At 41.1% G+C, this 26,678-nt stretch overlaps 1 protein-coding gene across 5 annotated transcripts in view; it reads right to left on the bottom strand.

The window, feature by feature from the left end:
• The window catches only part of fzd3a (frizzled class receptor 3a), a 90,623-nt gene that overhangs the window by 32,454 nt on the left and 31,491 nt on the right, over positions 1–26,678 (bottom strand). Inside the window, exon 2 of one of the 5 annotated variants that reach the window (XM_059982120.1) lies at positions 12,610–12,693. The exons of the other annotated variants lie outside the window; for them this stretch is intronic. The gene's annotated coding sequence lies outside the window, so the exon portion shown is untranslated. The remainder of the gene's footprint in view (positions 1–12,609; positions 12,694–26,678) is intronic. 5 annotated transcript variants of the gene reach the window in all.

Here is a 26,678-nt window from a genome sequence, read left to right as displayed (position 1 = left end):
AATGTTCTGAAACACAACAGTAAATCAACAACAGAATGGATTAAAAAGAAAATTTGTGTTTTTCCAACACAAAGACAAAGTCAGAATCCACACTTTAACCTAATTGAGATGCTGTGGCATGAACTGAAGAGGGCTGTTCATACAATTCTGTATGGAGGAATGGTCTAAATTCCTCCTCACCGTTGTGTAAGTCTGATCAGCAGCTACAGGAAATGTTTGGTGAAGGTTATTGCTGCTAAAGGAAGTTCCACCGGTTATTAAATACTAGGGTTCACATACTTTTCCCAGCTTGGACTGTGAATGATCAAACAATGTGTTTAATAAAAGACATGAAAAGAACAATTGTTGGTGTGTTATTAGTTTAGGCAGATTGTGGTAGTCTATTATTGTGACTTGGATGAAGATAAGACCACATCTTATGAGTAATTAATGCAGAACACCAGGTAATTGCAAAGGGTTTACAAACTTTTCCTTTTAACTGGAGCTTCCTCCCTGATGGGAGTGGGACAAACAGTCCAAAGCAGGGTAGGTGGGATATTTCATGATGTTGCTAGCTTTTTTCTTGCACCTCTCTGTATATATGTCCTTGATGATGGGTAGGCTGGTGCTGATGATGTGTTGGGCAGTATTGTAGAACCTTCCTGTCTACTGCAGTGCAGTTTCTGTAACACGCATTGATGCTGTGATGCTGCAAGTTAGGATGCTCTTTAGAACAGAATAGAACTTTATAGTTATTGCTCACAACAATGAGATTGCTATGCTACTCCAGTCTGTGCAAAGCAATGTACCTGGTACAGCTTAATATACATTATAAAAATTCCCAAATTTACATGCACAAGTGACTTTGATGGTCCATAATACTCAAAGGTAATTGGTGTATACTTGTGCATACGGGCTACGCCGTAGCCTACTCCATAACCCTGATTTTCACTTTTGCATTGCTCTACGCCAGGGGTGGGCAAACTTTTTGACTTGTGGGCCACAAAGGGTTCTAAAATTTGACAGGGGGGCCGGACCAGGAGCAGATGGACGAAGTGTTTTGGTAATACACCTCATAAGAGAAAATAAAATATCATGGGATATGTAGAAAACATGTGCTTTAATTTCAATTGAAAATGAACAAATGCATTACAACAAAATATCTGTCTTTGAAGTCCCATGGTATTTAGCTATTTATTGAAATGACTTTTAAAACACTGAAAATTAAATGAATAAAATACAGCTTTTTTTAATAGTAACAGTTATTATTTTAAAGCACTGAAAATTCTGTTATCCTTCAAGATATTATCATCGTCACTCTCCTCCTGACTGTCTTTATTTCAAAAACGGTAGGAGATGCAGGTCTACTTGTCCTGCTCCTTCTTATTCAATTGTCCCCTGTGCCAAAACTCAACAACGACCAGCACAAGGACAGAACATGTATGCGCCAGTATGCGGAGCGCGTTATTTGATCTGGAGCGCATTTTTTTATTTTGAGAATGTACGTGCACCTGCGCACTACTCATGTCCATTACTTAACAGAAATGACATGTAACATGTAAGGCTTATTGAAAAAAATATTTTCAAATGCATTTTTTACATAACACAACGAAGAAACTTATTTTTAATTTCAGTTGTTGGTCTCCCTTTTTAGCCAGCGCATCAAAGTCTGGATTTAGTTTTGTTGTGGCGATTCTCAGGATGGATCTGAGGTGTTGGTCAGTTAACTTGGATCTGTGGCTGTCTTTGTTGATGTTCATGAAGCTGAACGCCTGTTCACACAAATAGGTCGAGCCGAACAAAGAGTAAAGCGCAAATGTGGAGTAATATGCTGCACCTCAACAAAGGTCAATGTGTAGCAGTGTGCTACATGCAGCGCTAAAATTACGACACGGAGTCGGTAACTGCAGTCGAAGAAAAAAACTTTATTCGAAATCCCCAATCTCACTTTTAAGCCTCCCTCAACCTGCCCCCCCGTGGCGCAGGGGCTCGAAAGCTCTGTGCTCACAAATCCCCGCAGGCTATCTCCCTTAGCCGGAACGCTGGCTAATTGTGAGCCGGTTCGGATGTGCCAGGAAATGGGTCGCCACAAATGTATATAGAGTGTGTCATCTATTGGGAAAACGCCAGAATTGCGGGGAAAAAATGTTAACAAGGTTTATTAATATAATTTCATCAAGTTCTGCAGGCCGGATTAAAAAGCTTAACGGGCCGCATATGGCCCCCGGGCCGTAGTTTGCCCATGCCTGCTCTACGCCATAGCAAGCATGCGTTGGTGTGCACCAAAACACTAGTTGGCGCTGGGGTTTCTATGCCAATGTGTTGAGTTTCTTTGTGAGAGACATGGACGAGGAAATGCATATCAAACATTTCTGCATGCCAGCAGGTAGATTTGATTTGGTTCTTTATTTCATATCTGTGTACAGACATGGCGGAGAAGAAGCAAATGGAAATGTGTAGGAGGAAATGCGATGCTACCAAGCAGGCCGATCACAGTTGTTGCAGACTGCGTCGCCGTGACACACGTGTTACTTTTCTGGAGAGGTGCATGTCACCCTACTGCATTGGTACGGTGTAGGGTACACGACACCTATGGCGTAGATGCAACGCACAAGTACAAACCCCATTTCCAGAAAAGTTGGGATATTTTCTAAAATGCAATAAAAACAAAAATCTGTGACATGTTAATTCACGTGAACCTTTATTTAACTGACTAAAGTACAAAGAAAAGATTTTCAATAGTCTTACTTACCAACTTAATTGTATTTTGTAAATATACACAAATTTAGAATTTGATGGCTGCAACACACTCAACAAAAGTTGGGACAGAGGCATGTTTACCATTGTGTTACATCACCTTTCCTTTTATTAACACTTTTTAATCGTTTTGGAACTGAAGATACTAACTGTAGTAGATTTGCAATTGGAAATTTTGTCCATTCTTGCCTGATATAAGACTTCAGCTGCTCAACAGTCCGTGGTTTCTGTTGTCTGATTCTCCTCTTCATGATGCACCATACATTTTCAATAGGAGATAGACCTGGACTGGCAGCAGGCCAGTCAAGCACACGCACTCTGTGTTCTCAAAACCACGCTGTTGTAGCCCGTGCAGAATATGGTCTGGCATTGTCCTGCTGAAATAAGCATGGACGTCCCGGGAAGAGACTTCGCCTTGATGGCAACATATGTCTCTCTAAAATCCTAATATACGCCTCAGAGTCAATGGTACCTTCACATACACGCAACTCACCCATGCTGTGGGCACTGATGCACCCCCATACCATCACAGATGCTGGCTTTTGCACCTTTCACTGCTAACAATCAGGATGGTCATTTTCGTCTTTGGCACGGAGAACTCGACGCCCGTTTTTTCCGAAAACTAGCTGAAATGTGGACTCATCTGACCACAGCACACGGTTCCACAGTCTTTCAGTCCATCTGAGATGAGCTCGGGCTCAGAGAACTTGCCGGCGTTTCTGCATAGAGTTGATGTATGGCTTCCTCCTTGCGTAATACAGTTTCAAGTTGCATTTCTAGATGCAGCGACGGACTGTGTTAAGTGACAATGGTTTTCCGAAGTACTCCCGAGCCCAGGTGGCTATAATTGTCACAGTAGCATGACAGCTTCTTAGGCAGTACCGCCTGAGGGCTCGAGGATCACATGCATTTAACAGTGGTTTCCAACCTTGTCCTTTATGCACTGAGATGCCTCTGAATTCTCTGAATCTTTTCACAATATTATGTACTGTAGATGTTGAAAGACCTAAATTCTCTGCAATCTTGTATTGGGAAGTATTCCTTTTGAACTGACTAACAATTCTCTCACAAATTTTGGCACAAAGGGGTGAGCCACAACCCATCCTTGCTTGCAAAGACTGAGCCTTTGATGGATGCTACTTTTATACCCAGTCATGATATCTCACCTGCTACCAATTAGCCTGCTTAATGTGGAATCTTCCAAACCGGTGTTACTTGAATATTCTGTGCACTTTTCAATCTTATTTTAACTCTGTCCCAACTTTTGTTGAGCGTGTTGCAGCCATCAAATTCTAAATTTGTGTATATTTACAAAATACAATTAAGTTGATCAGTAAAACTATTGAAAATCTTTTCTTTGTACTTTTGTCAGTTAAATAAGGGCTCAAGTGAATTAACATATCACAGATTTTTGTTTTTACTGCATTGTGGAAAATATCCCAACTTTTCTGGAAATGGGGTTTGTATAAATCAGCCTTAATTCAGCTGCCCAACAGTCCTTGGGAAGAAGATGTTTCTTAGTCTTTCTACGTTGACTATGTTTCCGTATTTCATACCAAATCGCAGGAGATGGAACAGTGTCCAGGAATGGGATGGGTCTTTAACAATATTACAAGCAGTCAGTAGGCATCGAGAGTTGTAGATTACATCCAGGTCCAGTAGTTGAGTCCTAATGATGTGCTGAGCCATCCTTATTACCCACTGGAGTGCTTTGTGATCTGGTTTACTGCAGCTTTAGGACAACATTGTCATTTCGTATGTCAGTATGCTCTCTGTCGCACAACGATACAAGCTGGCCAGCAATTCTGAGGGCAGATTATCTCTCCTTAACCACCTCGGATAGTATAGTCTGACTCCTCTACTACCAAGTTTGTGTTGACAGACCAAGAGAGACAATTTCACATCTGGGTACAATTAGTGAGGAAGTCCACAGCATATATTTACTATGCATCTGTAGACGGGCATGAGTATTGATGTGCACAGTCCAGCTCTCTTCAGCGTCCTTAAAAAGTAAAGGTGTTTTTGGGAGAAAACCAAACAACCCAAGGGAAACTCAGGGAATCAAAGAAGACATGCAGCCTGCACACCGACAGCATCAGAGATCAGGATTTACCCTGGATCACTACAGTGATTAGGAACCAGATTTATCAACACATACAAACAAGCTGGATAAACTCAGCAGGTTGGGCAGCATCCGTTGAAATGAGCAGTCAACGTTTCGGGCTGAGGCCCTTCGTCAGGACTGAAGAAGGGTCTCGGCCCGAAACTTTGATGCCCCTCCTTCTTCAGTCCCGACGAAGGGTCTTGGCCAGAAACGTTGATTGCTTATTTCAACGGATGCTGCCAGTTCATCCAGCTTGTTTGTACGTGTTGATTTGACCACAGCATCTGCAGTGTACTTTATGTTTACTATTAGGAACCAGATTTAGTTTGCCACTCAACTCCAGTAGCTAATTATTTGCAATTAATCCAATAAGAAAATCTGATAACACAATGAGATAACCCTAAGTATTAAAAGTTAATAATAGTCAAGATTTTTCTCAGAGTGGGGAGAGTGATGCTGTGTTTCACAGGCAAAAAGGCATTAGATAGCAAAGGACCTTAGTGCTAAACTTAAATATACAGTCAGCCCTCCTTAACTGTGGGTTCCGTATGCACGGATTTAACCAACCGCGGATCGGGAAAACCCAGAAGTTGAGCATTGTTCTCACATCTCATCCGTTCGCTGCTTGTGTTGTGAGCGAGATGAAGGAGTTTAAAGCTAGTAAGGGATGGCTGGGTAACTATGTAAAGCACTACAGCCTCAAGAACTTAAAGAACACGGGAGAATCAGGATTGGTTGATGCTGAGTCAGCAACAGCATTCCCAGAAGAGCTACGATGGTTGCCTCTGAACTTAACATGTACAGACCTTTTTTTCCCTGTCATTATTCCCTGAACAATACAGTATAACAACTACTCACATAGCATTTACATTGTATTAGGTATTACAAATAATCTAGAGATGATTTAAGGTATACGGGAGGATGTGCGTAGGTTATATGCAAATACTACACCATTTTATAAACGGGACTTGAGCATCCATTTTTTTTGGTGTCCGTGGGGTGTTCCCAAAACCAATCCCCCGCAGATAAGGAGGGCCGACTGTAATGCCTCCTTTTCTTCTTTGCATGAATTTGAGAGCTTAATTGCCAGGAGGCCCAAATGAAGGTCTAATTCTCAAAACATTTCAATAATTACATCTTCATCACTAGAATGTTAACAGAGCAACACAAAATGTTCTCAAGCGCAATACACTCAGAATTAACTAAATTAATCATTTTTGACAACTGCAATTCTAAACAAAAGATAAGTGACACTCTTAACATCAGCCATTTTAGCCCATGACATCCTTCGACCCTGCAGCAGTAAATAATTGGCAAACCACAAGCAGTGAAGCTACTGATCATAATGCAGCTGTGCTGCAGATGGAATGCAAATCCTGAAACAAAGGACTAGCTACAGCACCGAACATCTACATGTAACACCCAATTTAAAGTGCAAAGTAAATTTATTATCAAAGTATATATGACACCAATTAAACCCCAGATGAACTACTTTTGAGATTCAGGAATACGCTTGATTGTATAGTAAGCCTGTTCACTCTGAGCCCCATCCCTCCCACTCATTGAGATTAACATTGCAGAAGCGACACCCCCCCCCACCCCGCATTAAACAATGCGAAGAGAAATCAGGGGAAGTAGAAAGGAACCAATGTATAGAACTTGAACTTTAAGGCCTTGTCCTAAAAGAATCATGTTCTTTATTCCCTAATCATGCAAAATTGTCAATTGGTTTACAAATGTATTGCACTGTGGAAAATAACTATGTCAATTCAGGATACTTTAATTGTGGAAAAAGGAAATGGGGAAAAAAACTTTAAAAGATTTCAGAGAAACATCTGCCAAATATTGTACTTTGAGCATCACAGTTGCCATGGTGTCATTTTGTTCCTCACTTCGAAGTTGTAAACACATTGTATTATTTCCAATCGATAAGAATAGGACTGATTAAGAGGGAGAAAAGTACTGCATTGCATAATTTTATTTTTAAGCAATACATGATTATTCAATTTAGCCTGAGTAAATTGCATTAATCATTTCCTTGTAAAATTGTCCTCATATGCATAAAAAGAGGGAAGGTAGACTGGTTGTTCATTCTCTAGAGTTCAGATCTGCGAATATACAAAATTCTCATGAGGCTTGACAGAACAGATCAACACATGACAATTCCCTGACTAGGGTGTCCAGAATCAAAGGAACCAACAATAATGACAAGAGAGAGAAAATTCTTCACTTAGAAGTAGTGTCTCTTGGGCAATGAATTCCAAAGAGGTTATGGTGGCTCAATCAAAGAATATATTCAAAGATTAAGAGCTTTGTATGTTAAGGAAAACAAGGAATATGGAATTCAAACAGCCAAACTGCACTGCATGGTGACAATCAGCTATGATTTAATTAAGTGGTAATGAGGAGCAAGGAATTGCATAGCCTATCCTGCTTTTGTTTTTATGTAAATAATAGTCACAAGCTGAACAATACACATGATCAAAATCTGACACCTATGAAAAACTTAGTTATTATAATGTCGCACAGACTTCTAATGTAAATGAATTACATCAGCAGCCCTGCCTAATTAATTTCTGCCATCTAACCCCACTTTGTCAAATACTTTTGAGTAATCACATTTTGTCTGTAATGCAATGGAAAAAAACAAATCAATTGAGAAACAACAACCTAGATTGCCCATAATTAATAAGTTTGTACAATGCAACTGCAACAATTAAAATCATGGATTCTGTAATCCTTCCATTGACAAACTTTAAGTCAATGACACTAACCTTGAAAATAGCTTAGAGACTTTAGTAGCAAATTACTAAAAACATAGAGAAGTGAGGACTAATTGCATTTCTATCAATTGGATCTGCACTTAAAAGGCCTGATTTACTACTCAGTGCCTGAGTAACCAATCCAGATTCTAAAGATATTAATGTTATGCATTCACCATGGTTTGATGGCTCAGGAGATAATTTATAAAGAAATGATTAGAGTTTAAACAGCTGCTCAGCAACACAGGAGGGGAATGTAAAACAAACACTGAGGCCCTAATTTATTCTCTCAAGTTATCATATATGGCAAAAGGTAATTGTTCAAGCATACAAATACTTTTTGAATGCGTCATTAGAAAAGACATATTGGAAGGAAGCAGCCTGCTTCATTGTTCAGACACCACAGACAAGATCTTTTCCCAACAACTGTGGTTTGGCTGTCATGGAAACTAGTGTCTTCCTGATGAGTCGTTGGAAAAGCATAACTAAGACAGTAACTCACCAACTGAGATCAAATTTCATTCACTGGCACCAACAAATAGCAATTCAAGGTTCAAGATTGTTTAATGTAATTCCCAGTACACAAGTATAAAGGAGAACAAGATAATTGTTACTCCAGATCTGACGCAGCACAAAAATCACAATATGATGCAGCATAAAAACAAAATAAATATAAATACATAAAATAGTTTATATACATGGACTGATTATATATCCATAAAGTGCCACTAGGCACAGTGGTGTCAGTAGATAAGGTGAATGACAGGTAAATGATAAAATTGTGAGGTTATTTGCACTAATGGTTCCAAAACTAAAACAAACATACGCACAATTTTATGAAGACAAATGTACAAGCCTAAAACCATTCTGATGACCAATTTCAGATGAAGGGTCTCAACCTGAAACATCCTTTCATAGATGCTGACTTGAACCGATAAATACCTCCAGCACTGGGTTGCACACAAACCCTTTTCTTGCATGCTTTTCTGAATTAAGTCAATTCAATTTTCATACACACTGATTGCTAACTTAACCCCAGTAATAGTTCAGCAAAAAAGCATTTCCAACCCCGTCAATATTGTACTGTAATGGTGCGCCAAGGTGTGGAAGATACTCAAGTTAAAGTGGGATGAGTTCTCGATCCTGATTCAGTATCTTCTGCTGAGCCACTGCTGACGCAATTGCAAAGACGAGTTATGTGTTTACTTTTATTACAAGATGACGGCAACTTGGAACAAATTAATTCTTCCACTGATCTTGAGTAGTGAGATCTGGGTCATTGACTTCAAGAAGGGGGGCCGTGTACAAGCCTGTTTACATCAAATGTGCTGAGATCAAGAGAAATGAACACTTCCAAGCTTCTAGGCATGAACATCACCAATACAATCAAAAAACATAGACGCCACCTCCAAGAAAGCTCACCACTGCCCTACTTCCTTAGGAAGCTACAAAAATATGGTACATCTTCCAACCCTCAATTTTTAATTGATGTAACATTGGAAAGCATCCTATCCCTTGCATCATGGCTCAGTATGGCAAAACCGCTCTGCCCGTGACCACAGAAAACTACAGCAGAGATCTGCTGAGGTGTGTCAACACCTCAGAAATCAGCCTCCCCTTCATGGACTCCATCTATATTTCTCGCTGCCTCGGTAAAGCAGCCAATGTAATCAAAGATCATAAGACCATTAGACACAGGGGCAGAATTAAGACATTCAGCTCATCAAGTCAACTCTGCCATTCCATCATGGCTGATTCCGGATTCCACTCAACCCAATACACTTGTCTTTTTGCCATATCCTTTGAAGCCCAGACCAATTTTCTCTGTCTTGGGCTCCACAATTGTCTATGGCACAGCATTTCACAGATTCACTACTCTTTAGCAAAAAAATTTTCTTTACTTCTGTTCTGAAGGGTCACTCCTCAATTTTGAGGCCATGTCCCTAGTTCTGGGCACCCCCACCACAGAGAAAATCCTTCGCACATCCACCTTATCTAAACCTTTCAACATTTGGTAGATTTCAGTAAGCTCCCCTTGCATTCTTCTAAGGTCCAGTGAGTACAATCCCAAAGTTGCCAGACCCTCCTCGTATGTTAACCCCTTCATTCCTGGAATTATCCTCATGAACCTCCTCTGGACTCTCTCCAATGACAACATATCCTTTCTGAGATTTGGGGCTCAAAACTGTTGACAATACTCCAAGTGTGGCCTGACTGGTGTCTTATAAAGGCTCAGCATTATCTCCTTGTTTTTATATATTCCCCTTGAAATGAATGCCAACATTGCATTCTTTACCAGACTGAACCTGTAAATTAACTTCTGCACCTTGGATGTTTGAATATTCTCTGCATTTAGATAATAGTCTGCACTATTTTTTTTTACAAAAATGCCTTATCATACATATCCCAACACTGTATTCTATTTGCCATTTCCCCCCCATTCTTCTAATTTTCTAAATCCTGCTGCAATCGCATTGCTTCCTCGACATTACCTACCCTATCTTCAAACCATCTGCAAACTTTGCCACAAAGCCAGCCATTCTATTATCAGAATCATTCAGAACAATATGAAAAGTAGCAGTCCCAATACCGACCATTGAGGAATACCACTAGTCACTAGCAGCCAACCAGAAAAGGTCCCCTTTATTCACACTTGCTGCCTCCTGCCTGTCAGCTATTCCTCTATCCATGCCAGTATCTTTCCTGGAATCCAATAGGGTTTTATCTTGTTAAGCAGCCTCATGTGTGGCACCTTATCAAATGCCTTCTGAAAATCCAAATAAATTACATCCACCACCTCTCCTTTGTCCACCCTGCTTGTTATTGCCTCAAAGAACTCTAACAGATTTGTCAGGCAAGATTTCCCTTTATAGAAACCATGCTAGTTTATTTTAACAGGCAAACATGAGGAAATCTGCAGATGCTGGAAATTCAAACAACACACACAAAATGCTGGTGGAACACAGCAGGCCAGGCAGCATCTCTAAGGAGAAGCACTGTCGACGTTTCGGGCCGAGACCCTTCGTCAGGACTAACTGAAAGGAAAGATACTAAGAGATTTGAAAGTAGTGGGGGGAGGGGGAAATGCAAAATGATAGGTGAAGACTGGAGGGGGTGGGATGGAGCTAAGAGCTGGAAAGGTGATTGGCGAAAGTGAAGCTTTCCCTTCCGTTCCCTTCTCCAGCTCTGTATCACTTTCGCCAATCATCTTTCCAGCTCTTAGCTTCATCCCACCCCCTCCGGTCTTCTCCTATCATTTTGCATTTCCCCCTCCCCCCCACTACTTTCAAATCTCTTACTATCTTTCCTTTCAGTTAGTCCTGCCGAAGGGTCTCGACCCAAAACGTCGACAGTGCTTCTTTTCCTTATAGATGCTGTGTGGCCTGCTGTGTTCCACCAGCATTTTGTTGTGTAGTTTATTTTAACATTAGTCTCCAAGTACCCTGAAATCTCATCCTTAATAATAGACTCCAACACTTCCACACCCACTGAGTTTTGGCTAACTGGCTTATAATTTCCTTTTTTTTTGGCCCTCCTTCTTTCTTAAAGACTAGGGTTACAGATGCAATTTTCTAGTCCTCTGAGACCATGCCAGAATCAAATGAATCCCTTCAGTAATCGCTTTCAGAACTCTGAGATGTAGTCCTTCTGGTTCAGGTGACTTATCCACTCTTTTGCCTAGCACTTTTTCCTTTATAATAGCAATGACACTCACTCCTGCTCCCTGACACTCACAGACCTCTGGCACACTGCTAGTGTCTTCCACAATGAAGACAGATGCAAAGTACCTATTAAGTTGATCAGCCATTTCTTTGTCCCCCATTATTACTTCACCAGCATCATTTTCCAGTAGTCCAATATCAACTCTCACCTCCCTTTGACTTCTTATATAGTTGAAAAAAAGTTTAGTATCCTGCAGATGGAGAGGTGGGCCGAGCACTACCAGAACCTGAGAACATGGTCACTGAGTCAGCCCTTGCCAGTATCCCTGGCCCTACCTGTCATGAAAGAGCTGGACCTACCCCCAACAGAGGAAGAACTCAGCAAGGCCATCGACTCATTTGCTCACAGCAGGGCACCAAAGATGGCATCCCTGCAGAAGTGATCCAGTGTGGGAAACCAGGGCTCCTAAGCCATCTTCACGAGCTGCTCTGCCAGTGCTGGGAGGAGGAGTCAGTTCCCCAAGAAATGCAAAATACAAACATCATCACATTGTTCAAGGATAAGGGAGACAGCAAAGACTGTAATAATTACAGAGGCATATTCCAGCTCAACACCATTGGCAAGGCATATGCCCGAGTGGTTCTGAAGCCACTGCAGACACTGGCAGAATGCGTCTACCCCAAGTCCCAGTGTGGCTTCAGAGCAGAAAGATCCACCATCAACATGATCTTCTCACTCAGGTAGCTGCAGCAAAAGAGCCGGGAACAGAGAAAGCCTTTGTACGTTGCTTTTATTGATCTGACCAAGGCTTTCGACCTGATTAGCAAAAGAGGCCTCTTCACACTCCTGAAGAAGATTGGATGCCCATCACAGTTGCTGAATCTCATCGCCTCTTTCTGTGATGGCATGTAGGGGGCAGTACAATTTGGTGGCTCATCCTCAAAGCCCTTCCCCATCCAAAGCAGAGTGAAGCAGGGCTGCGTTCTTGCCCCGATGCTCTTTGGGATTTTTTTCTCCCTCGTACCTTTGTACGCTTTCAGGACATCTGACGATGAAGTGTACCTATACACCAGGTCGGACGGCTAGCTCTTCAACCTTGCACACCTCAGAGCAAAGACCAAATTGCATCAGGTCCTGATCCGGGAGAAACTCTTCGCTGATAATGCCGCCCTGACGTCACACACACAGACTGATCTCCAGAGGTTAGTCAGTTTCCTGGCACATGCTTGACAAGAGTTTGGCCTCACCACCAGTCTGAAGAAGACAGAGATCATGGGCCAGGATGTCAGTGAAGCCCCCAGCATCAGCGACCACACCCTGCAAGCGGTAGATGAATTCACCTACCTAGGATCAACAGTCTCCAGCAACCTGTCCCTTGGTCCAGAGCTCAACAGGTGAACAGGGGAAGCCGCCGCTGCTGTGGCCAAGCTGTCAAAGAAAGTGTGGAAAAACAACAAGTTCACCACAGCCATGAGGGAATCTGCAGATAGTGGAAATTCAAGCAACATACACAAAATGCTGGTGGAACGCAGCAGGCCAGGCAGCATCTATAGGAAGAAGTACAGTCGAAGTTTCAGGCTTGGCCAGTTCAACTGCTAACATGGTCTGAAAGAAGCTGCAGCTGGATGCACTTCTTTTGCAGGTGTAGTTGTCAGAGACACTGGAGGTCTCCCTGCCTTCCCACATCACACAAGAGGAACATTCCAGTATCCTGTATGGCATTCCCATTGTTCGAAATGTGCTTTAAGAAAGAATAAATAATGAAGAAGCCTCCCCTAAGCCTCGATGAGCCAAAGTCTCAATGCCCCACTCACACAATGGCTGTTCCCTTAAACCTAACTTTGTTTTATAGGCCCTTGCCAAAAGTGATGTGTTGTATCTGAACCTGAGGGAAATGAATATTCTCACAGACAGGTTTGTTAGAGCTGTTGGGGAGGGTTTAAACTAATTTGGCAGGGGTGTGGGAACTGGAGTGAAGGAGCTCAGAATAGGATGGATGGTAAAAAAGCAAAGATAGCATGCAGTCACACTGTCAGGAAGGGCAGGCAGATTGGAAAGAATTGCAGCCAGCAGGGCGAGTATCAGTGTATTAGGGATTCGGAATCAAAAAGGGTACCAAATACAGTAGTTGAAGTTATATCTCACTGCATGGGGTATAAGAAATAAGGTGGATGATCTTTTTGCAGTCTTACAGATTGTTGGGTATGATGTTATGGCCATTACAGAAACATGGCTCAAGGATGGTTGTAATTGGGAGTCGAATGTCCAAGGTTACACATTGAATCAGGTGAATAGGAACATGGGCAAAGGGGGCGGCGTAGCTCCAGCGGTAAAGAATGGCATCAAATCAGCAGAACTATGTGACAGAGGATTGGAAGATGTTGAATCCTTGTGGGTTGAGTTAAGAACTTTTAGCAGTTTGTCATTAAGCCTACCAGGGGACTGGATTGGGTGTAATGTAATGAACTGGAGATGATTTGGGAGTTGACGGTAAAAGAATCCTTAGGAGACAGTGATCACATATGATTGAGTTCAACTTGACATTTGATAGGGAGAAAGTAAAGTCTGACGTTGCAGTACTTCAGTGGAGTAAAGGATATTACTGTTGTAAGAAAGGAGTTGGCCAAAGTAAATTGGAAAATGCTGGCAGGCACACCAACAGAGCAGCAATGATGTGAGTTTCTAGGAAAAGTGAGGACGGCGCAGGACAGATATATTCCAAACAAAGAAATATTCAAATGGCAAAAATAGTATAACTGTTGTTGATAAGTGAGGTCAAACCTAATGAGGAGCAAAAGAGTGGCCATACAAAAAAGCAAAAATTAGTGGGAAGACAGAGGATTGAAAAGCTTTTAAAACCTTACAGAGAGCAACGAAAAGAATCATTAGGAGGGAATAGATGAAATATGAAAGCAAGCTAGCAAACAATATCAAAATGGTTTTTTGAAGTATGTAAAAAATAAAAGAGACAAGTATGGATATAGGACCACTAGAAAATAAGGCCGGAGAAATAATAACAGGGACCAAGGAGATGGCAGATGGACTAAATGAATATTTTGCATCTGTTTTCACTGTGGAAGACAATGGTGGTGTTTCAGATGTTGAAGGGTGTGAGGGAAGAGAAGTGAGTGCAGTTACTATTACAAGGGAGAAGGTACACAAAAAGCTGAAAGACCTGGGGTACCCGGGCCAGATGAACTGCACCTTTGGGTTCTGAAAGAGGTAATGGTAGAGTTTGTGGAGGTATTAGTAATGATCTTTCAAAAATCATTGGACTGGCATGGTGCCAGAGGACTGGAAAATTACAAATGTCACTCCATTCTTTAAGAAGGAGGAAGGCAGCAGAAAGGAAATTATAGACCAGTTAGCCTGGCCTCAGTGGTTGGGAAGGTGTTGGAGTCAATTGTTAAGGATGAGGTTATGGAGCACTTGGTGAAACATGACAAAGTCAGCATGGTTTTTTTAAGGGAAAATAACTTGCTGGAATTCTTTGAGCAGATTATACATGGGATAGATAAAGGGGATGCAGTGGATGTTGTACATTTGGTCTTTCAGAAGGGTTTTGACAAGGTGCCACATGAGGCTGCTTACCAAGTTAAGAGCCCATGGTATTACAGGAAAGTTACTAGCATGGTTAGAGCATTGGCTGATTAGCTGTAGAAGCGAGGCAGCGAGTGGAAATAAAAGGATCCTTGTCTGGTTGGCTGCCTGTGACTAGTGGTGTTCCACATGGGATAGTGCTGGGACCACTTTTTATGCTGTATAATCAATGATTTGGATGATGGAATCAATAGCTTTGTTGCCAAGTTTGCAGATGATACAAAGATTGGTGGAGGCACAGGTAGTGTTCATGAAACAGGTAGGCTGCAGAAGGACTTAGACAGATTAGAAGAATGGGCAAGAGAGTGGTAAATGAAATGCAAAGTTGGAAAATGCATGGTCATTCACTTTGACAGTAGAAATAAATGTGCAGACTATTTTCTAAATGGGGAGAAAATCCAAAAATCTGAGATGCAAAGGAACTTGGGAGTCTGTGTACAGAACACCTTGAAAGGTTAACTTGCAGGAAGAGTCAGTAGTGAGGAAGGCAAATTTGCATTCACTTCAAGAGGTCTAGAATACAAGAGCCAGGATGTGATGCTGAGGCATTATAAGACACTGGTGAGGCCTCACCTTAAGTATTATGAACAATTTTGGGCTCCTGATTTAAGAATAGATGTGCTGGCATTGGAGAGGGTTCAGAAGAGATTCACAAGGATGATTCTAGGAATTAAAGGGTTATCAAACAAGGAATATTTGATCGCTGTGTCTTTACTCACTGGAATTTAGAAAGGTGGTGGGGGGGGGGGAATCTCATCGAAACCTTTCAAGTGTTAAAAGGACTAGATAGAGGAGATGTGGAGAGAATGTTTCCTATTGTGGGAGAGTCTCAGAGAAGAGGGCAAAGCCTCAGGATAGAGGGGTGTCCATTTAAAACAAAGATGCAGAGAAATGTCATTAGCCACAGGCTGGTGAATTTGTGGAATTTATTACCACAGGACACTGTTGAGGCTAGGTTACCTGGCATATTTAAGGCAGAGCTCAATCAGTTCTTGATTGGACACGGCATCAAAAGTTACGGGAAGAAGGCTGGGCAATGGGGCTGAGGAGGGGAGAAAAGGATCGGCCATGATTGAATAGCAGAACAGACTCGATGGGCCAAATGACCTAATTCTGCTATGTCTTATAGTCAAGCGCAATCCAATGTCTCCTTGGAAACTGTGGCAAATGCCCCCATTCACTTCTTTTAATCTCTCTCCCTCTATGCAATCCGGTGTCTCCTTGGAATGTGTCGTGTAAAATGTGTTTTGTTGAAACTTAAAACTTAACCACACATTTTCAGAACCAAGCAATTCCATAATTCTAAGGTATTCTGTAAAAGCAACTTGAACTGAAAAAGACATGGGTCAGATTTCAATTACAGCAAAACGCCTTGGCATCTAGCAGCAAAACTTCCTAGTTAGCAATTGTTTTTGTCTGAAATGTAATACTCTTAACTGTATTACAACTAGATTACATTTCACATGCACCCTAATGTGGAGTCACGAAATGGGAGCAGCCCATCAAAAAAAAATCCCAGCTACAATTTCATGCTGCCACCTCTGCCATTCCATTCAAACAAAATTTTATGCAATCTGCAGAAAGTATCTGGAAGATCACAGGTATTCAGAAAAGAAAGCTGTTCTAAGGATATTTCTTAATTGCCAGATTAGTTTAGTACTGCTCAAAGGTAGTACAAACTATATATTTTATATTTAGCCAAATGTCTAATGGAAAAGCAAATAACATATTAGAAAGGTTTATGACATTCTCAGATGCAAAAAAAAAGAAAGTGAAGAATGCAGTAAGTTAGAAGAACAGTGGAAACTTGATAAAGTATTGGATGTTGAAATACAATTCCAAGAGTTTAACAAGGCAGATGTTGTCAGAAGGCTTCCCCCTTGGGGAATGTTGAACCAGAGGCTTCAGAATAAACAATCACACATTTAAAATGGGGAAAAAGAATTATTTTCATCGAATTTTATTGCAGAGATATGCAAGCTAAATGAAGGCTGAGACAGAGATTTGTAATCTGTGGTCGAGTCAATGGTCATGGGGAACAGGCAGAAAAGTGGAACCAAGACCAAGATTTGATCAGCCATGTTAAAATGTACAGTTGGTTTCAAGGGGGCAATATACTTGAGTTCTTACTTAAAATAATTCAATCAATTTCAGAGGACAGCATGTCAAAAGGAAGGTGGTGACGAGGAGAATTGCAAGGGACTTCTGCCAATGTTATATTGTGCACTTCCCAGTAGCTTATAAAGTAATTTGTTGTAAACTACAGATTGAAAAAAATCAAGAAATTGATTAAGAGCCAACTGAATTGAGAATGAAGCATTATCAATATAATAGTAACCAAATAATTTTACTATTTGATGGTCATGATGTGCAAAGGTTAGCTTACGTTCTCCCTACACCTTGACACTGTTTAGAACTGTGCTGGGTCAAAAAAAAACAGCTTCAAATCTCTTGTTTCAATACCATCACCAGGTGTAAACTTGGGATCAGTTTTAAGTCTTATCCTTGAGGCTATAAAATCCAAAGATTTGTACATTCCTGGCTTTTCATAAAATGTTTTATAGAATTATTCTCCAAAATAATCAAAATCATTATGAGCATAAATAGATCATTTAAAAAAGACATTTTAGTTTAAAAAAGATCATGAGTAAGATTAAAAGTATCTGAATAATGAAAGGTGAATTCTAATTTAAAACTTTTTTTTGGTAAAAATTCTTTGAAGTAAAGCAATTGATAAATTAGATAAACCTCAGTAAGAACCTGGACTGTGTACATAAAAGACCAAAGAATAAATACCAAACGTGTAAATTCAGCATAGACAACACTGAAGATTGAGACTGAAACAGAATCACTAAAAGGCAATAGAATGATCTATTGAGCCACTATGCTGTGCATTTTGTGGGAAAGACCCAAAAAATATTTCTCTGCAATTTCTACTGATCTTACACTTAAATTATGAAAGACAACAGAAATATTGATAACCATCTTTTAAGAATCTAGCATTGATGAAATCAATTTTAGAAGCTATACTTACTGAATCTCATTAAATTTGGAAGCATTTTATGTAGATAAGTTGTATACTGATGTAGACAACCTTGTCATTTTATATTAACTGCAGTACCTAAGTGCAAATTCAGTAACTGGCCCGGTAATCCTTTCAAGAAATGACTATGCAATTAACACACTAAAACATTTTTGATGTCACCTTGATATCAGCATTTTTCAAAGAAAATTAACCTTACAAAACTCTCAAACTCTAATGCAGTTGTCCAGGTGATATAACCAGATGGTATAAAAGAGGAAATCTGACTTCAATTAACACAGCTATAATGTTGGATCGAGATTTCAAGACAGAGCAATGCCTATAATCTTTTAAGATGGTGAAACTCCAGCTTTGTGCTTCTACTCTTTCAAAGTTTAAACCCTCTCAACCTTTAACCAATATATCTATACATTAATGAAATAATATTGTATCTGTGGACAAGAGAACCTTAATAAGTAAAGATGGGAGTTAAGGTAACAATTATCTATTTGTGCAACCCCCTCCTTCCACCCTCAGCAAGTTACCTCACCTTAAGGAATTGAAATACTTTGCAGTGGAGCTACTGTTGCCTATGAAATATTTGGTGGGTCTTCCTGGATACATGTTACCAATTATAGGACATCATGTTACTTCTCTATTCTTTGGATACCAGATGTCAATGTATTGGGCCATTTGAGGCTTGGGAGGACAAGCAATTGCTGGCCTGTTAACCCGGCCAGATGCAGCATATAATTCATTGGCAAGGGCTGAAGTTGGTGCTGTGTACAGTACTGATTACGTGACCAGCCTGTTTCCACCTCAAATCCTTCAGCAAACCCCTCATCCAATTGTGCAGCTTTATACTATTAGTAGTTGCCCCAGTTTCTCCACTGTACTTGTAATTACAAATGAGCTGTGGATATATTCGGACAGCTACATAAGAAATGCATTCTCGTTGAAATACTAAATACACTGCCATTTGTTTATTTACATTAAAAGATTAATGCTCAAATATGTGAGCTTGGATAATGCTCAATATATGTAACTTCCAAATTGTTTTCTGCAAACAGACTGACTAGATAAGTTATATTGGATCTACTACTAGGCAATGAACCTGGTCAAGCACAGAACTCTCAGTGGCTAAATATTTTGGAGATCGTGACCACTACTCCCAGAGAGCACAAGGTTCTGAAAGAAACATTAAGATAGGTAAGCTAGCAGGGGTGTACAGGATATACCCCAGGTTACTCTGGGAAGTGAGGAAAGACATTGCTGGGGTAATAGCAATAATGATCTTTCAGGAGTGGTATCAGAGGATTGGAAGGTGGCAAATGTTGCTCAAGAAAGGTAACAGGAATAGGAAGCCATAGACTCAGGATTATAGTCAGTCGTCCATCAGTAATGGAAAACTACTGAGAGAATTCTTAGAGATAGGAATTATGAACACTTTGAGAAGCAAATGTTCTACTAGGGATAGTCATCATGGATATGAGGGGGTCAGGTTATGCCTCACAAACCTAAACGAGTCTTTTGAGGTGGTAACAAAACAAGTTGATGAAGGCAAAGCACTGAACGTGGTGTATACAGATTTTAGTAAAATGATTGTCAAGGCTCATCCAGAAGGTTACAAGGCATGGGATCCAGGGAAACTTGGTTGTGTGAATTGAAATTGGCTTGCCCAGAGAAGGCAAAAGGCAGTAGTAGATGGAGCAAATTCTGCCTGGAGCTAGTGGTGTTCTGCAGACTCTGCTCTTTATGATCTTTATAGATGATTTGGGTGAGGAAGTGGAAGTGTGGGTAAATCTGCAGATGTCACAAAGGTTGCAAGTCTGGCTAGTGAAGAGATTGTCGTTGGTTACAACAGGAAATTGAAAAGATGTAGAGTTGGGTGAAGAAGTGGCAGATGGAGTTCAATTCAGAAAAGTGTGAAGATTTAACTAGAAAGTAGAGTACAGGGTTAATGGCAAGATTCATAGCATTATAGAGAAACAGAGAAACTTAAGGAATCTGTGGACTTGAGACTCCCCAAATTTGTCACACAAGCTGTTAAGGTAGTTAGGTGTACGGTGTGCTAGCTTTCTTTAGTCAGGGGTTGAGTTCAAAAGCCATGAGTTAATGTTGCAGCTCTATAAAACTCTTGTTTAAACCATATTTGGAGTACCTGCGTTCAGTACTGGTCACCTGATTATAGGAAGGATATAGAAGCTTTAGAGAAGGTACTGAGTAGATTTATCAAGATGCTGCTTAGATTAGAGAGCATGTCTCATGAGGAAAGGTTGAGTGAATTAGGGCTTTTCTCTTTGGATCAAAGGAGGATGAGAAGTGTACAAAGTTATGAGGCAAAGAGAGTGAAAAATCAGCGCCTTTATCCCAGAGCAGCACTGCCAGTAACAGGATATCTGTTTAAGGAGAGCAGAGGAACGTTTAGGGGAGATATATTTAGTTATATATATCTACATACACACAAACATACACGTAGGTACCTGGAACACACTGCCAGAGGTGGTGGTAACTAATACAACAGGGACATTCTTGGATAGGCATGTGTATCTAAGAGAAATGGAGGCTTATGGGCTATGTAGGAGGGAAGGGCTAGATTGATCATGGAAAAGGTTGGCTAAGTGCCACACTATGTTGTAATGTTCTATGTTCTAATATTAGATGACCTGCTACAAGGCTTTATCTACCACCTTATGTAAAATGACCATCAGTCCTCACTTATAACACATTGAGATTAATTAATCTATCACCCAGTTCTGCCATCTCTTCTCAACAGTCACTGCACCTCAAATGGTCACAACTTCCTTTGGAATTTTCAAGATTTTATGATAAATCGTTGTATTTATGCAACATTATCAGAGCAAATGTGATGGGCCAAATGGCCTAATTCTGCTCCTATGTCTTAGGATAGTGGTCGCCAACCCGTCGATTGCAATCGACTGGTCGATCTTTGAGACTTTCCCAGTAGATCCTGAAAAAAAAAGAAAAATAAATATACAAATACCGTTGAGAGATTGTTTCCGGGTTGCGGGGTTTTAGTTCCGTTGTTTCTGCCCAGTGCGCATGCGTGTAGCTCCCCCACACTACACAGTGTAATTCAGTGGTCCCCAACCAACGTGCCGCGAGGAAACGATATGAGTCAGCCGCACCTTTCCTCATTCCCGGTCACACCCATTGTTGAACTTGAACCCACATGAGGTCATCAGTCACCTAAGTGCAGCGATACCCTCGCGCCAGGGCTCACTGGTTGGCCTCAGGCGGCCGGCGGGAAGTGCCGTTGCTACTGGCCTGGAGCGCAGACAGATGGGTGCCACCTTTAAACCTGTTTACCACACTGAATGTTCGTGGGGAACTCCGTGCTAAAATATTCGCAGACAACCTAATTCGGTCCCAGCGTTCCGTAAGTAGCAGAGCAGCTATCTCGCTGCAATCTACTGAAACAAACTTTTGTCGGCTGATAGATCCTACTTGGGGGGGGGGCCGGGTGCACATCCTGTTGCACTCCTCGCTTGGTCGGCTGCTCTCTCCAGACTGCGAACGCTGCGGCCCCAGCATGGGGACCTCCAACACTCACCTTGTCCTCTCACCCCACCCATGACCAGCCGCACCTGGCCAAGGTGTCTGGTGGTGGGTGGGCTGGAGGCTGTCTAATGAGGCAATGAAACCCTCAAAACTGCTTCAGTACCCTGAGTCCAAGCACCCTGCACTTAAAGGCAAACCCATTGAGTTTTTTCAGTAGAAAAAACGTGAGCAAGCAGGACAGAAGCTAAGTGCCGAGAGCCATGAAAACTAAACTGCGGAATAGACTGGACATAAGGAAGCTGCTTCGAGTATCGCTGTATTCCCGTTGTGTTTAACACCCCACTTCCACCCCCCCCCCACCCCCCCGGCCAGCCAGTCCACAAGAATATTGGCAATATTAAACCAGTCCACGGTGCAAAAAAGGGTGGGTACCCCTGGTGTTTACACATTATTTCTAATTACGGACTTTTCTGCACTGGTGCACATGCATGTAACTAATCAATCTGGGGTTGATCTTGCCTTTCACTAAGACAGAGATAGGGGATCTTGGGCTTAAAAATGTTGGTGACCATTATCTTAGGGTCTTATTTCCTGTTTAAAAAAGTCAAAATTCATGATTTTGAATAATGATCAATTTCCCACTGTTTCTTGCAGTTCCCTTCAGAACTAACAGCAGGATGTCATAATCAATTATTTGATTATAAGGGCTGTTAGTAAGAAGTGCATAAACTTACACCTACAGCTATAGAATCAGTGTTGAATTAATAGAATGAAGCAAGTCTGGACAATATTAGACACAAGGGTGTGTACGTCAACATGAAATCTCTGCTTTACTAAATGCCCAACCTACTATCTTAGTAGCTGGAAGTTTTCTGATATTTTTCTTGTACAATTAACTGCACAATTAAATATAAGGTTACTGGTTCCTTTTAGATATATACATTAGGGACGTTTAAGAGACTCTTTGATAGGCACATGGATGAAAAAATATGGAGGGCTATGTGGGAGGGAAGGGTTAGATTGATCTTAGGGTAGGTTTAAACGTTGATACAACATTGTAGGCCAAAGGGCCTGTGGTGTGCTGTACTATTCTATGTTCTTTAAAAAAACTTGTAGTGAAAAGATCCCGTTAGAATTTGCTCTTAAACATATCAGGAGAAGTTAAATATTAATAACCTTGTTAGAACATGGACTAATAACATTCTAGTCAAAAGGCAGAAAAAAGTCATACACAGTACAATTTTGCTGGGCTCTCCCTCATGAAATAATATTAATAAAAATGTTTTTTTTTTAAATGTTTTTTGATCACTCTGCCAAGTTAACTAAAAGGAGGCAATGGCAGAAGGATATGGATTGCTTTGAAGATATTACACAAGAGCTTCAAATACCTTATCTAAAGACAAAAATGATTGCCTTTTCCTTGCTAAATTGTTTAGACTTACAAAAATTAAAAAATCCTGTTAAGACATACACGACTTTAGGGGGCTTAAGTCTGTCCTCTCAGTTTGCTCTGCAACTCTGAACAGAAATATTTCAATTGCATCCCATTAATTCGTGAAGAGTGAATTTCAGGTATTCATTATCCCGTGTGAACATGCTTCCTGGTTTGTCCTCAATGGCTTAGCTCTAATTTTAACAACATGCTCCTTTGTTATACTTTCTTCTCTAATCTCCAAGCTTAGAACAGTTCAAGGATTTTGCTTTGTCTGCTAACGCCAACCTCTTCTTAAGTTTCTACTATATTCTATCATTCACAGTAAAGCAATTAGCTGTCCAGATCTTAAATCTAAATTTCATGCCTACATGCGAGAGTGGGTGAATGTGGTGGCACGATAATGTAATAGTTTTTGGGGTACTGCAAGATTGTCTATTGATGCTTGCTGCATGTTTGAGTGCTCAGTGGAGGATGCTGATGCTTTTTTGCTGATGGGGGTGGGGCTGGGGGAGGTTGCTGTTTTGCTACTGCTTGTGCATGGGGGGGGCTTTGGGGTTTTAATGTTTAACTCTCATTCATTCTTTGGGGCATTCCTCTGTTTTCATGGATGTTTGCAAAGAAAAAGTATTTCAGGATGTATATTGTATACATTTCTTTGACATTAAATGTACTGTTCCAGATGCTGGGAGAGTCCAGTACCAGAGGGTATGGTTTGATAATAAGGGGTAGGTCATTTAGGACAGAGTTAAGGAAAAACTTCTTCTCCCATAGAGTTGTGGGGGTCTGGAATGCACTGCCTCGGAAGGTAGTGGAGGCCAATTCTCTGGATGCTTTCAAGAAGGAGCTAGATAGGTATCTTATGGATAGGGGAATCAAGGGATATGGGAACAAGGCAGGAACTGGGTATTGATAGTAGATGATCAGCCATGATCTCAGAATGGCGGTGCAGGCTCGAAGGGCCGAATGGTCTACTTCTGCACCTATCGTCTATTGAAACCTACTGATTTACTGCAATGCTGTACAGAGTCAGCTGCAAGGTTGGTTCAATTGTCGTTGAAAGAGTTTGTACGTTCTCCCCATGACCATATGTGTTTCCTCCAGATACTCTGTTTTTCTCTCACATTCCAATGAGAATACAGGTTAAGGTTAGTAAATTATGAGCATGCTATGTTGGTGCAGAAGCACTTACAAGCTGTTCAGCACAATTCTTGTTGATGTGATTTGACACTGTATGTTTCAATGCACATGTGGCAAATAAAACTAATCTTTAATCTTCAAGATGGTACTTAAAACCAGTTTCTTTGATCAAGTTTTTACATAAAATAGGAAATAGAAGCAGGACCATCAGGTCCTTGAGCTTGCCTGGTCATTCAATTGTTTTGGTTTTAATGGGTATGGGAGGGGGTGGTGTGGGGGGGGTGTAGTAAGGATGAGCCCCCACTACTAATAAGTGCTCCCAGTGACATCCATTTCAAATAACCTCTGACAACCAAGTCCAGTTCCTGGCCTTTGTGTGTGGCTCAGCTAACAAGCCCAGAACTATTTCTAATGAGAGGAGAAGGGGGCAAAGGCAATTTACTAGCACCTTAAAACCAGTCGTTTCAGGCAGATGGAGCTTGTTGGCTATGGTTGACAGCCCATCTAGGGAAAAGAAAACTGCTTGCAAACCTCCGCTGCCTTATGTCTATACCCACTCTGAGGAAAGCTTTGGGAGTAAACCCCAAGGAAAAAATTGGAGCTAGAATCCCTAAGGCAGTCCTAAATTGAGTTCAACGCTGACTGGCACTTCTGCAATGCTGCTGGTGCCAAACCTCATCAGTCTCTTGTCATTTCTTTGGATTAGGCCTGCTGCACAGGCAACAGCTCCTAATGCCTTAGCTTCTGTACTGGCTCATGGACAGCTAGTACGTAACATCCATGGTCAACTCCAACCAACAGCAGGCTCAATCTCAATATTAGATTTTCAACTTCCAAACTAGATTTTCAATGACTGCCACTTCTGCTCAAAAGGTAGACATTTTCAAAGACTTACAACTCTGAGAAAAGAAATTCCTCCCCTTTATATGAAAAGGCAACTCTTTGAAACTGTGCCCTCTAGTCTCGAACATTCACACCATTCCTGCATCCACCTGGTTAATCACCATGAAAATCGTGTCTATTAGTAAAATCATCTTGCATCCTTTAATACTTTATAGAAAATGAAAATTAGCTTTATTTGTCACTTGTACATTGAAATGTGCACAGTAAAATGTGCAGTTTGCATCAAATAAAATCAGTAAGGAATGTGTTGGGCAGCCTGCAAATGTCGGCACACTACCACACTTGCTAACCCTAACCCCTATGTCTCTTAAAAGTGGGAGGAAACCAGAGCATACGGAGGAAACTACATGGTCACAAGGAAAATGTAAAAATCCTTACAGCCAATTGAACCTCAATCTTCCATCTGCCACTGCACCCTAATGCTACTGTGTCACCTTCCAGCATGATGTTCTTCATACATCAACATCTTTTATCTAAAGAATCTACCAAGGGAACCACAGTATTATTGCCTTAAATACGGAAACCAGACTTTCAAGGAAACAGCGACACGACACAACACAACACCATGACACATGCACACGGCCAGCCTCAACGGCCACACCAACTGCAACAAAAGGTCAGGGCTATCATGTCCATTTAGGAGAGTGCTAACCACATCATCAAGAAAAAAAAAAAATCAGCATCCTGGAGGCTTTGGTGTTACTGCTTCATATCTTCTATCCAGCATAAGGGTAAAAAATATGGACAGCCTAATTATGCCGCGTGGAAAGAGAAGGGGGACATTATGGTCAAGAGATGACGCCAAACATCGTCAGGAGCAGCAAGGAGAGGAAGAGAACAAGAACTGGATGAGGCCAGGGCCCCACGACTCCAGGATCAAAGAGTCAGGACAAGATAAGAGACAGAGGAGGAGAAGCATGCAGTATTCTTGAAGGGTGGCAGATCAACCAGAAATGTTGTCATCAAGTGTCCTTTGTTAAACGAGGAGGAGCTATATTTGTCTTGCTACGTGTCTTGCTTCTTTAATAAACCTAAAGGATTCACAAACTTTCTAGCACCACTGTAGATGAACAACCAGCATGAATGCAGTCAGCAGTCTCTTTAGACAAGTCTCTATTAGCTTTGTATGGTGTAATGGAGCAAGATTTGTCCATTCCTCCTTGCAAAATTGCTTAACCTGTGCCAAGTTAGTTGGGGAGCAACAGTAGAGAGCTGTTCCTTAACCACAGCCAAGCTGCCATAAAAATCTTAAGCTCTTACCAGAAATGTTCAATCGAATTAAAAGTCAGGACTCTGACTGGGCCATTCAAGGACATCAATTTTCTTAATTTGAAGCCACTGCATGCTTGCTCTGGCAGTGTGATTTGGGTCATTGTCCTGCTGAAAGATGAACTTGCTCCCCAGTTTAAGCTTTCTGGTGGAGACTAGCAGGCTTCCCCCCACCCCCCCAGAATCTCTGTATTTAGCAGCATTCATCTTCCTATCAATTGTCACCAAATTTTTAGTCCCTGCTGCTGAAAAGCATGATGCTACAGTTTGTAAACTCTTTGCAATTACCTGGTTTTCTGCATTAATTTATCATAAAATGTGGTCTGATCTTCATCCAAGTCACAATAATAGACAAACACAATCTGCCTAACCTAATAACACACAAACAATTGTACCTTTTTGTCAATATTAAGTACACCATTTAAACAATTGCAGTCTAGGTCCAAAAAAAGTATATGTATCTCTGGGATAACACCTTCTACAAAATTATTTGGAGTCGAGTGTTCCACTCAATGAAATGAGATT

Source organism: Hypanus sabinus, chromosome 10 (assembly GCF_030144855.1).
Source record: "Hypanus sabinus isolate sHypSab1 chromosome 10, sHypSab1.hap1, whole genome shotgun sequence".
Classification (NCBI taxonomy): Eukaryota; Metazoa; Chordata; class Chondrichthyes; order Myliobatiformes; family Dasyatidae; genus Hypanus; species Hypanus sabinus.
The sequence above is the reverse complement of the archived record's forward strand: the minus strand, read 5'-3'. Positions and strand labels throughout refer to the sequence as shown.